Below are 13,551 nucleotides of genomic sequence, written 5' to 3' on the forward strand. Positions count from 1 at the left end.
CAAGACAAATCTGGGGAAAGGCATAAAACAGACTAGGAGGTTGGGCCAACTGTGAAGAACAGCGTCCCTCGGTGACTCCCCAGAGGGGGAATTATGGCAAAGTAGCTTCTGCACTTGTTGTTCAGGGGGAATGCAAAGAGATCACAGCAGGGCTGGCCCCAGTGGTGGAATATCTCTTCTGCCACCAACGGATTGAGAGACCACTTGTGAGGCATTAGGATGGTCTTGCTCAATTTGTCCGCAATCACGCTGGAGTTCCCCGGAATATGCGTTGCAATTAGAAAACGGTCAGATGAAATGACCATTGCCAGTGCTTCTCAACAAAGAGGGTAATATCTGGTTTCCCTCTTGCTTGTTGATGCACCAGATTACTGACATAATGTCTGTTTGAATCACACCTGTTTCCAAGGGGAGGGTTTTTTAGAATGCCATCAATGCTAAGAGCATTGCTCTCATCTCTAGAATACTGATATGTAAATTGGCCTCTAGCTGGGACCAATTGCCTTGGACTGTCTTTCCCAGAAAATGCCCCGCCTCCCACCCTATCTGGGACACGTCCTTGGTCATGATGGCTTGGGGCTGAAGAGGGACAAAGGGTCTGCCTGACAAAATTTCGGATTGAAGCCACCAACTCAGGTCTCTCTTGCACAAGTTGGTGATTAATACCAGATGGGGCACTGGCTGATTCAGTAATGACCATTGGGGTGCTAACAGGCATTGAAGAATCCACATGTGATATCTTGCAAGGGAACTACAATGATGGAGGCTGACATTGATCCTAGAGTTTGTAGCAACAGCCTTGCAGTCACCTTTTTGCTGCGAATAATATGACTGACTTGCGATCTTATTCTTTGAAGTTTTTCTGAGGGAAGAGATGTGATGCCGGTGTTTGTGTTTAGAAATGCTCCTATGAATTCCAATTGTTGTGTTGGCTCTAGATAGGACTTTTCATAGTTTATAGTGATTCCCAACGAGGAACAAATTTGAAGAAAGTAGTCTCTTGCCTCTGAAATTAGATGCCTGGCGGAAGCGGTGAGGAGCCAGTTGTCTAGGTATGGAAACGCACAGAATCCTTGCAGTCTGAAGTGAGCTGCTACCACTGCATTTGGTGAACACGCTGTGGTGAGACCAAAAGGCAAGGCCTTGAACTGATAATGTCTGGCTCCCAGCCAAAACAGCAGGAATCTTCTGGATCGCTTGTCCATTTTTATATGGTAATACACATCCTGAAGATCTACTGAGCTCATCCAATCGTCTTTCTAAGAACTTAAGTATAGACTGAACTGTGACCATCTGGAATTTGGTTTACTGAACTCATTTTTTCAACTGACTGAGACCAAAATCAGTCTCCAGCCCCCTGTTTTCTTTGGTACTAAAAAGAATCTTGAGTAAACTCCAGATCCTATCTGGTCTGGTGGGACTGTTTGGCTGACTCTTTTGTCGAGCAGTTTTTGAACTTATAAGACTGCTGCATCCCTGTGACTGGGTGAAGGGCCCTTGGGACTTTTTGAACCATAGCTTCCCAGTTCTCTGTTTCCTGGAGTAAGACCGTTGAGGAGTGGAAAAGGGTACGCCCATGGCAGAAAGGGTATTTCCCTCCTCACATCTGGCCAGGATGTCTATACTAAGGTTGGGGCCAAAAAGGAATATTCTGTCAAACTAAGCACTGACAAAAGAAGACTTAAATGGATCCTCAGATTCATGTAAGTGCATTCAGGCTTGTCTCCTAATAGCTTCACCTGAACCTGCTCCCTCGTCGTCCCTTCGGCTGCATGAGCAATTAGCCTCATGGATGAGTTGCAAACAGAATTTAGGGTTGCCAGCTGAGAAGTTACTTTTTTTCTAACCCCTTCAGCTACTGCTCCCATCAGAGTATCTGATAGTTCTTTTATTAGATCTCATTGACGTCTTGTGAAAAGTGCCATGTAATTCAAGGACCTTAATGCAAAGGTCGATGAAGCATATACTTGCTTCCCAAACGGTCTGGTCTCTTTGGGACTGGCTCGATAGAATCCGGTATCTTCCAAGCCCACTAAGCAATCAATGTAATCAAATCATCAGTGGGTGGAGAGATCCAGGAGGCAGAGGGCCGGGCATGGAAAGCCTCTAGGTATACCGATATCTCTGAGGAAGCTGGAAGGGAAGTCCAGCCACCCCTCTGTTTCAGGATTTCTAGAATGTCTCCAAAGAAGACATCTTCCAGGGTGAACTTAGGAAATCTTCTCCTTCATCAAAATCGGTATCTTCAGTGAAAGACTCTTCAGGGGAGTCCAAGTGCTTCTTCTTGCACTTCCTCTTCAGAGGTACTGCTTCGATTGGATGGGCTGGGGAGGTATTTGAAGACGACATGACCACAGTGGTTGGATTATGAGGCTTCAGCACCCACTGTCCTAGAGTAGTGGCTGGAGAAATCTCTGGGTGAGGGGAAGGGCAGGGCTGAGTCCGTTGAAAGTAATGTGACTGAATGTCCATAGTGGACAATGCCCTCTCCATGGCTTGGAAGGCAGGCCCCCCTCCCCAATAGAGAAATGGGAGCCCAGACCCAAAATAGACTCCTTGGGAACCGTGGTCCCATTCCACATTGAGGAGGCCATCTCCAAAGCCACAGTCACTGTCAAGCTAATGTGTGCCAATGCTCTAAGGAGCATGGACAGCTCCAACAACACCAGAGTGGAAACATATCCCCCGGAACCGGCAACAAAGCTGTGACCTCAGGAGGTCTCCAGTTCTGACAGAACCAAAGAACTCAATGTTGTTTACAGCACTGGAGAAGTAACTCTGACCGGCACTGAGACGGTTGAAACTGGGACTGTCAGCACTGGGAACTCTGAAGGCTCAGATGGAGTCAGAGGAGGAACAATCACTGGAGTCAAGCAGATAAGGTTCCAGAGCTAGAAAGGCTAGGAACCAAAGAAGTGGACAATCCCCTCGCCACAAAGAGCTGATCCACCAGCCTCAAAATATCAGATTCTATAAGGCTCTTAGGGGAATGAACCAAGGAAACCAACGGGATCTGGGTTTCTCCAAGAAGGGACTTGGAGGTCAGTCTACGAAAGGGTTGACTGAAGGAGAATACCTAGTATGAGGCCTATATCTTTAAAGACAAATTCTTTTGGTTGTGGAGATGTCTGGTCTGATATAGTAGTAGTAGTAGTCGGTGCCAAAGCTATCAGTGCAGAGGTAGGCACCGACAGCAACAGAGGCGAAGTCTTTTTCCCAGTCAGTTCTGATGAAACTGCAGGAATCTGGGAAGTTTTAAGCATTTCTAATAATGGTGTCAGATACAGAAAAAGAAGAAGCAGTGCTAAATAGAAGTTATGTTCTTACCATAACGTTCCATGTTAGTTGTCTTCTTCTCGCCTTCTTCTTGCTGGATGGGTTCGGAGCCGATGTCGGCTCCGACTCGGCCACTCTAAAGCTCGAGAGTTGGTTCCACCGGCTCGAGGCTCCCCTTATATCCCACAATGCTAGGCGATAGTTACCTCAGATCTCGTTTGTAAGCTAACCCCAGCTTATAACAGAAACAGTATAACTGTAAAAAACAGAATCCACCTCTAACAACAGGAAGAAGAAGGGTGACCTACATCCTGAAACAAGAAATATGCATAATAGCATATAGCTAAGAAAGAGGTGGTAGAAAGAGAGGTCACGATCACAACTCCTCTAGGTCTGTCCAGGCCAGGGGAAGGAGGGTGGGGCAAGAAGAAGGCGAAGAAGACAACTAACATGGAACGTTATGGTAAGAACATAACTTCTATATGTTAAGTTGTCTATCTCGCCTTCATTCTTGCTGGATGGGACCGTCCTAGCACCTTGTCCCGGGTGGCCTAACGGAACAGACTCCTGAGAACAGTGGAACCAAAATTAGCTCTATGCCTAGAAGCTAAATCCAACTTATAATGGGAAACAAAAGTGTGAGGAGTAGCCCAAGTAGCCGCTGCACAAATGGTGTCAATAGGCAGTCTGTCTTGAAGGCTAGAGAAGTAGCCAAAGCTCTGGTGGAATGGGCTTTAGGCTTATTAGGCAGTTTTTGGTGTCTAATCTCATAAACAAGGGTAATCAGAGATGTTAGCCATCTGGATAAAGATACCTTTGAAACTGGAAGTCCCTTTCTGCTTTCCGCATAGGAGACAAACAGCTGATCAGATTTTCTGAATTGTTTCGTCCTGTCCAAGTAGTACCTTAATTGACGATGAACATCCAGACAGTGTAATTTTTGTTCAGATCTATTTGAATACTCCGGGAAAAAGACAGGGAGGTCAATGCATTGGTTTAGATTTGATGCTGAAACCACCTTAGGCAAAAAGGACGGGTTAGTTCGTAAGGAAACTCTGTCCTTATGGAACACAAGGTAAGGAGAACGACAACTGAGTGCTTGAAGTTCTGAAATTCTTCTAGCTGATGTGATAGCCACCAGAAAGAGAGTTTTCCATGATAATAACTTTAAGGAACATGAAGCTGCAGGTTCGAAAGGGGAAAGAATCAAAGAAGCAAGAACTAAATTTAGGTCCCAAGGAGAAGGAGGATTTCTTACAGGAGGTCTGAGAAGAAAAACTCCTTTCAAAAAGGCTTTGCAGAGTTTGTGGGACATTAGGGCAGATTCAGAAATACCCACATGGAAATTAGAAATAGCTGCCAATTGAACCTTAAGAGTAGAAGGAGATGAACCTGCCTGGAAGAGTTCAGCAAGAAAATCAAGGACTAGTTGGATGGAAGCGGTGAAAGGATCTATGTCCTTTCCTTGTGCCCAATATGAAAAGCGTTTCCACTTACTCAAATAAATCTTTCGAGTGGAAGATTTATGGGAAGCTATCAAAATATCTCTAACAGAGTGAGATAATTGAGGAAGCCTGGCTACGGTTGGCAGTGGAGGAACCAAGCAGTGAGGTTCAGAGAGGGAGGGAGCGATGAAACTGACCCGACTGATGGATCAAAAGATCTGGAACTAGGTCCAGATTCCACGGTCGCTCAAAAGAAATCGATGCAGAAAGGGGAACCACACTTGCCGAGGCCAGTAAGGAGCAATGAGGATCAATGAGGCCTTCTGAGCGATAGCTTTCTGTATTACTTGAGAGATCAGTGGGAAAGGAGGAAATGCATACAGAAGTCCCGGGCCAAACTTGGACTAGCGTCCCTGCTGGGTTGGCCTGGTAAAGGGAATAGAGTGAAGTATTCTCTGCACTTGCTGTTTTGGGGAGTAGCAAAAAGATCGCAGCAAGGCTGACCCCACTTGAGAAAAATCTCTCTCACTACAGAGTCTTTCAGGGACCACTCGTGAGGCATGAGAATAGCCCTGCTCAACTTGTCCGCAATGTGATTGGACTTCCGGGATGTGCGTTGCTATCAGAAAACGCTGAGAAGAAATCGCCCATTGCCACAGTCTGAGTGCTTCTCGACACAGGGGTATGATCTGGTTCCGCCTTGTTTGTTGATGTACCACACTACAGACATATTGTCTGTCTGGATTGCAATCGTTCCCAAGGGAAGAGAGTCTTGAAGGGCTTGCAACGCTAAAAGCACTGCTCTCATCTCCAGAACATTTATGTGCAAGTGGCATTCGTTTGGTTGCCATGTGCCCTGGACTGTCCTGCCCTGATAATGCCCCCCCCCACCCGATCAGGGAGGCATCCGTTGTCAGAGTCGCAACCGGAGGAGGTGGAACAAATGGTCTCCCCAACAGGAGCTGGGGGGAAGACATCCACCACATGAGATGCTTTTTGCACGCTTGCGTGATCATAATGGTGTGAGACATTGGAAGTTCCTGGTATGACCATTGAGAAAAAAAAGCATCCACTGAAGGATCCGCATGTGGTATCTGGCCAATGGAAGGAGAGGTATGGCCGCTGCCATGATTCCCAACACCTTTAGAACTAACCTGGCTTTGGCTCTGTTGTTGTTGAGAAGTAGTGATACCAATTTTTGAATGTCTGATATCCTTTGGTTCGTTAGTGTTGCAGACATGTTTACGGTATCTAAATTTGCGCCTATGTAGGTAATAGTACGACAAGGCGACAACACAGACTTTTCGCAATTTATTGAGATACCCAGTTTTGACAGACGAAAAGTGTAATCTCTGGCCATCAGAAGGAGATGCTTGGTGGGAGCTGTGAGGAGCCAGTCGTCCAAATATGGAAACACCTGGAATCCTTGTCGTCTCAGGTGAGAAGCTACCACTGCCATGCATTTGGTAAACACCGGGGCAGTGGTGAGACCAAAGGGCAGGGCCCTGAATTGAAAATGACTGGTTCCCAGCCTGAAGCGAAGGAATCTTCTGGAGCGTCTGTTCATTTTTATATGATAGTACGCGTCCTGAAGGTCTATAGAGCACATCCAGTTTCCTTTTCCCAATAGGGGAAGAATGGATTGCAGCGTGACCATCCGAAATCTTGTTTTCTTGACCGATCTGTTCAAGATACTGAGATCCAAAATTGGTCTCCAGTCCCCTGTTTTCTTTGGAACTAAAAGAACCTTGAGTAGATTCCGGATCCTAGTTGGTCTGCTGGCACTGGCTGAATAGCTCTTTTTGCAAGCAGTTTTGAAATTTCCAAGCTGCTATATCCCTTTGAGCGGGTGGAACATCTGGAAGGGATTTTTTTGACTGATTTGGAAAACGAAGAAAGGGAATAGAATAACCTTCGAAATGATGGACTGTACCCATTTGTCTTGTGTCAAGGATAGCCAGGCTTCTGGGTACAGTGACAATCTTCCCCCGACTGCCTCCGAAGATGGGCAGTCGGGCAACACCTCAGGGATGCTGAAAGGGCTTATCGGAGGACATTTCTCGATTGCCCTGGTTCTGCGGACCCCCTCTGCCTCTAGGGCGACGTCTACCATTGTTGTTCCCCCCTCTGCCTCTGGCGGGAACCGACTCTGTCGTCAGGCGAAGTCCCTTGAGATTGTTTACGGAACCACATCTTTCCCCTTCTGGCCTTTGGGATAAGGCCTAGAAGGAGTAGAAAACCGGACTCCGACGGCAGAAAGGGTCTTGCCATCAGTCTCGCACCTAGTCAGGGTTTCTTTCACTTGTGGACCAAACAGAGATGATCCATCAAAAGGGGAGTTCGTGAAAGACGTCTTGAAAGGTTCCGCAAAATTGCATAGCCGCATCTAGGCGTGCCTACGTAAGGCTACCCCTGTCCCTGCGGCTCTGCTCGCTCCATCGGCCGCATAAGAGAGGAGGCGCATGGAGGAGTTGGAAATAGAATTAAGGATAGCTAGCTGCGTGTTCATTTTCTCTTGGAAACCCGTAGCTGTAGGGTCCTTCAGCATTTCACTCGCTTCTTTGATCAAGTCCCTTTGAAGACGAGTGAAATGGCACAGGTAATTCAGCGACGCATAGTAAATGTCGCTGAGGAGAACATCCGCTTCCGCACCTATCCATGGACCTAGATTCCTTGTTAGGTGGATGGACAGGCACTGAAGGATCAGCCAGTTCCTTCTTTGTGGCGGCAGCTACCACCATAGCATCCACAGAGACTCCTTTTGATAAAAATTCCTTGTCTGATGGAGCTGTGATGAATTTGGAGGGTCTCCTGGGAGTGGGGTCCACTGAATCAGGAGCCGTCCATGCCTTTATAGCAACCACCTGCATGAGGGGGTCGAAGGGGGACACCCAGGAGGTGGAAGGACGAGAGCCAAACGCCTCAAGATACACAGATTCGTCCTCCGAAGGGTTGAGGGCTGGCCAATTTCCCTCTGTTTAAGGATCTCCAGAATGTCTGCAAATGAGACATCTCCAGAAGGGGAACGGGGAACCCTCAGAATCATCCAGATCTGTGTCCGGCGTGATAGACTCAGGTGAGTCAATGTGCTTCCTCTTGCACTTCCTCTTCCGAGGGGCTCTTCTGCCAAATCAGGAGAGGCCTCGGAAGAGGATGAAATCCCAAAGGGAGCTCCTGAGGAGTTGGCTCTCTGCGGTCCGGGATGAGGGAGTGAGTCGACTTACCCTGAGGCACCATAGAGGGAGGGGCTGACGGAGCTGACTGTGGAGTAGAGCCAGGCTCTAACACACTCCGCATGACCTCGAAGCACCCCTGTCAGGCAGAGCCAGAGGTCCCCGCTCCGAGGAGCTAAGGACCCCTCGGCACCGACAGTGATGGCTCGAGGCCGATGTCGGAGCCGAACTCACCAGCGCCGAAGCACCGAGAGGGAGAGGGGGCCGGACAAGGGTCCGATGCCACGCAGCCGCCCGGAGCCGACGAGGGAAGTCCGGCGCCGAGATTGCTGCATGGAAGAGAACGGAGCAGACATGGAGCCGAAGACAATTGTCTCGGCTCGAGGTGACCACAGTCTCGGTTCCGACACGACCCGGCTCTGAACTCAAGAGCGTCGAAGGTGGAAAGAGTTGATGGACCGCGGCAGGCACCGACTGATGAGTCGGGCTCTGAAGCATCTGGGCTAGTGCCTCAGACTTGAGTAGTCGACTCACCACCCTCTGAAGGTCATGATCGGACAGCCTCGATGACCTAGAGGAATGAGACCTTTGGCTCCGTTCAGACAGCAGGGGAGATCCTGGAGCCGAATGAACGGAGCCAAGAGAAGGTGACCTAGACCTCTTTCTGGTTGTCGGCTCCGAGGATCTTGTCGGAGCCGACACGGTACTCGATAACCTCGGCTCCGGCGGAGCGAGGAAGCCACAGAAACTGTGGACTGAGTCTTATCGGCTCCAGCCGAGCCGATAAAGGCAAGGTTGAACAACCTGAGGTCTCGGCTCAGAAGCCGGAGCCGAAGACCTCGATGCCTTGGAGGGCTTCCTGTTGAGACAGACAGGGAATCCTCAGGCTTCAACAAGCCTCTCAATATAAGTTTGTTTTCTTTCCTGCAGGACCCTGGGGCTGAAGCCATGGCAGACAGCACAGGAGTCCTGCAGGTGCAAAGGCCCCAGACAATAGACACAAGAAGTGTGAGCGTCTGTCAGAGACATTTTCTGACAGCACGCATCACACTTCTTGAATCCGGAGACCTTTGCTTCTTTAGACATAGCCTAACTGGTGAACACAAACACACACTCAAACACACCAGTTATACCCTGTCAAAATTACAAACTTTTAGAAAAAAATACTAAAATAAGGTACAATAAAACAGTAGTACACTACACAAACACTCCCTAGGGAAGGGAAGGCCTAAGGCCCAAGGGAAGAACTAAAAGTTCTTTTAAGAAGAAACGGGAAAAAATTAGGTTCGGGGATAGAGTTCAATGAACTACACTAATTTAAGATTAATTAAACTAAAAAAGGGGTAAAAAGAGTAACTTTTTATAGAAAAAGCTAAAACTCACCAGGAACCGGTAGAATAACCAACCTCGAAGCTGTAGCGGCAAACGAGATCTGGGGTAACTATCGCCTAGCATTGTGGGATATAAGGGGAGCCTCGAGCCGGTGGAACCAACTCTCGAGCTTTAGAGTGGCCGAGTCGGAGCCGAGGTCGGCTCCGAACCCATCCAGCAAGAATGAAGGCGAGATAGACAACTTAACATCATCCATTTTTGACTCTGGAGAACCAGATATGGCCTCCTCGAAAGCAGTTTTAATAAGATATTTTAGGATACGCTTGTTTTTACTGTCAATAAGGGCCCAGTGACTGAAGCCATGACAGATGGCACAGTCTTCTTGAAGGTGCATCAGGCCAAAACAATACACACATAAGGAGTGTCTGCCTGAATTGGGTAGTTTAGACTCACACATCTGGCATCTTTTGAAACCAAAAATTCCCTTGTTTTTCTCAGCCATTTCCAAAAATATGCAACCAGGAAGAAAGGCAGGAAGGAAATTAAATAAATTATAGTCTAATGTTTAGATTTTTTTTAAGGAAAACTCATAACCAACAATGGTATAAAAATTGCCTAATAATAAATAAGGAAAGGAAGAAAGAAAGGTACCAACGATGGTACAAAGAATTGCCTTAACAGTAAGAGAAAAAATACCAACAATGGTATGTACAAGGAAAAACACCACTCGTGATAAGGAATAAAAGCAGGAAAAGAGCTGGGTATAATATGAAAAGAAAGAAGTCACTGAAGAGGTGATTAAAAGAAAAATTTCACTTAGAACAAAGTAGGATTAGTTTGCTTGAGAGCTATTTTGATAGACGCATCTGGCACTGAAAGCAGCAGACGAGATCTGAGGTAATCCTGTGAGGAGCATTATGGGTAAAGCTTTGCTCGAGAGTTTCGGTGGGCGCAAGCTGGAATAACGACTGAGTCAGTTCCAATATACAGAACCGAACCCACAGTCAAGAATTAATGAAGACTGACAACATCATACTTACTTTTTTGAGTTTGGACTCAGGATCTGAACTGTCTGCACAAAGTATGGTCTTACTAAGTATAATGCTACTGGCTGCAAAAAAAAAAAAAAAAAAACAAAAAAAAAACCAATTACTTGAAAATGGCAATCAAAATCTAAACCAACAATAACTGACGTATTTAATATTTAAAAAACATAAAAGAACTAGAGATGGGATCTTTAGAAAAGGGAAGTAACATATTACATAGAAATAAATGCATTTGTGGGGACAATGCATGCAGAATAATGAAAATAATGTTCAGGGGAAATGAGGTTTAAGGGGAAGCCAGGAATTAAGCAATTTATGTAATGTTAGACTAAATAATTGTCAAAAAAAGAAAATGTGTATGTGATGTATAATGCATGCATATGACAAATGTTAGTACAGTTTGTTTTCTTTTCTATTAACATATGTGTGCATATGTCTTAAGTGATAATTTAATAAAGGTGTTAATTTCCCATTTTTGCATAGGTGGAGATCTAGACTGATGCTTTTAATTAGAAGTTATGTACTCACCATAACGTTCCATCTGAGTAGGTGACTTCATTTGGATGCAACCTGTGGGTATCGGATCCGAGCCGGCATTTCAAAAGCTTAGGCTCCGAGCTCCTAGCTCCTCCCTCTACCCATAACCCCTTGCCAAGCCCTGACTGACCTCAGATTGAGTTTGCCTATATAATACTGACTACAGTACCTGAACAAAGCAAAAAATACTCGCTGTATAAAGGTCAGGGGGATGGTTGCATCCAAATGAAGTCACCTACTCAGATGGAACGTTATGGTGAGTACATAACTTCTAAATCTGAAGTAGGCAGACTTCATTTGTCTGCAACCTGTGGGACAGAGTCCCCAGCTACCTGAATCTTGGGCGCCCGTCATGGAAGGATGTTTCGGAGCACCGCTGAGCCAAAGGATGCTCTTCCTCTGGAAACAACATCCACCTTATAATGAGAAATAAAGGTATGAGGTGAGGCCCAAGTGGCTGCCGCAGATATCATCCAATGACACACGGGACTTAAAGGCGGCTGACGTGGAGACTGCCCTAGTAGAATGAGCCGTAACCCTCTGAGGAGCAGGTCTACCTGAAGTGTCATAAGCCTGCAGAATACAATTAGCAATCCACCTCGATAGTGTGACTTTAGAAACTGCTTTACCCAAAGCAAATTTAGCAAAGGAGACGAACAGCTGATCTGATTGCCTGTGACCAGCTGTTCTGTGAATATAAAATCGTAATTGTCTATGAACATCCAAGGAATGCAGTTTGTATTCTCCTTTGTTTGAGTACTTGGGAAAAACACAGGTAAGTTGATTGATTGGTTGATATTAGATTCTGAAGAGACCTTTGGAAGAAAAGATGGATTGGTCCTGAGGCACACCCTATCTGGAAAGAAGGAAAGGTAAGGCTTGACGATAGAGCCTGAAGTTCAGACACTCTTCTGGCTGAAGTGATAGCTACTAAGAAGGCAGTCTTCCAGGAAAGGTACTTCAGGTCTGTAGACGCTGCAGGCTCGAAGGGAGGAGCAGTAAGGGCTTGCAGAACTAAAGATAGGTCCCAAGGTGGTACAATCTCTTTGACTGGAGGCCTCAACAAAAAATCCCTTTAAGAAAGGTTTTGCACAATTTCGCTCATGAGGGAGCTGTCTCATGACCAATGTGATAATGAGAGATGGCTGCCAATTGTACCTTAATCGTGGAAGAACTTGCCGCTTGATGAAAGAGGTCTGTTAAAAATCCAGCACTGCCGACATAGGTGCTGAAAAAGGATCCAAACTTTTCTGGACCGCCCAAATAGAGAATCTCTTCCATTTACTCCGATAAACCTGCCTAGTGGAAGGTTTATGAGCTGCCACTAGGATGGCCTTGACCGGTGACGAGATACCGAGTCCTAATCAAGGATGGAACTGGAGCAGCCAAGCTGTCAATTTCAGGGTGCGTAGATTGGGGACCAAATTCCCAGAGGATGGGAGATGAGATCCGAATCGGATCCAGAATCCAGGGTGGATTCACTTTGTGAGACCATACAAAGGGGAACCAGGGTTGACGAGGCCAGAACGGGCAATGAGAATCATTCTGCTCCCCAAACTGTTGGCTTTCTGCAGAAGCCTCTGCATTAGAGGTAGTGGAGGGTAGGCATAAAGGAGACCGGGAGGCCAAGCATGCACCAGCGCATCTCGGGATTCCCTGGTGGGAAGCAGAGCGAAGAAATTGTCGCATTTGGCGTTTGAGTGAGAGGCAAAAGATCGCAACAGGGTTGCCCCAAACGGCAAAAATCTTCTTCACTACCTGAGGATTGAGAGACCACTCGTGAGGGAAAGAATGGTGCGACTGAGTTTGTCCGCAAGGATGTTGGATTTTCCGAATGTGCGTTGCTACAAGAAAGCGTTTGGTGGAAATTGCCCATTCCCACACTCTCATGGCCTCTCGACAAAGGGGATAGGACCTGGTTCCTCCCTGTTTGTTGATGTACCAGACTACCGACATGTTGTCTGTCTGAATCGCAATAGTCCCTGAAGGAAGAACGTGGTGAAGTGCTTGCAACGCTAGGAGCACCGCCCTCATTTCCAGGACATTTATATGCAACGAAGTCTCTGTGGAGTTCCACGTGCCTTGGACAATCTTCCCCGCAGAATGCCCCCCCCACCCGAGGCAAGAAGCGTCCGTGGTCACTGTGGCTCGGAGAAATGCTGCACAAAAAGGTCTCCCTGTCAGAGGCTCCGGAGATCGAAGCCACCAAAGAAGGGAATCCTTGCATGCTTTGCTGACCGCTATCGGAGTGTTGAGAGAGGAACAGAGAGGGGACCACTGAACTTAAAGGGTCCATTGAAGAACCCGCATGCGTAAGCGCGCATGAATAAGAAGCGGGATAGCTGCCGCCATCGAACCTAGGGCCCTCAGGACCAAAGTTGCTGTCGGAAATGGTTGCAGGACCGCTGCAACATGACACTTCAGGTTGGAAATTCTGTCTGGGGTGAGGAAGGCTCGCATTGACCTGGTGTTTAGTCTTCCTCCTATGAAATCTATAACTTGTGTGGGGTGCAGTAAAGATTTCTCCCAGTTGACAGTGATGCCCAGCCTTGGGGCTATACGAAGGAAGTAGTCCCTGGCTGAGCACAGAAGATGCCTTGATGATGCCGTCAGGAGCCAGTCGTCCAGGTACGGAAAGACCTGTAATCCCTGGAGCCTCAGGTGGGCCGCTACAACAGCTAGAACCTTGGTGAACACCCTGGGGCTGAGGTGAGACCAAAGGGAGGACCCAGAACTGATAAT

General features: G+C 47.1%; 1 protein-coding gene across 1 annotated transcript in view; it reads right to left on the minus strand.

Annotated features, from left to right (window-relative positions):
• LOC122815560 (carbohydrate sulfotransferase 1-like) overlaps positions 1–13,551 on the minus strand; it is a 1,589,425-nt gene that overhangs the window by 1,369,832 nt on the left and 206,042 nt on the right. The window lies entirely within an intron of this gene.

Source organism: Protopterus annectens, chromosome 11.part0, assembly GCF_019279795.1.
Source record: "Protopterus annectens isolate FY-2018-M chromosome 11.part0, PAN1.0, whole genome shotgun sequence".
Classification (NCBI taxonomy): domain Eukaryota; kingdom Metazoa; phylum Chordata; order Ceratodontiformes; family Protopteridae; genus Protopterus; species Protopterus annectens.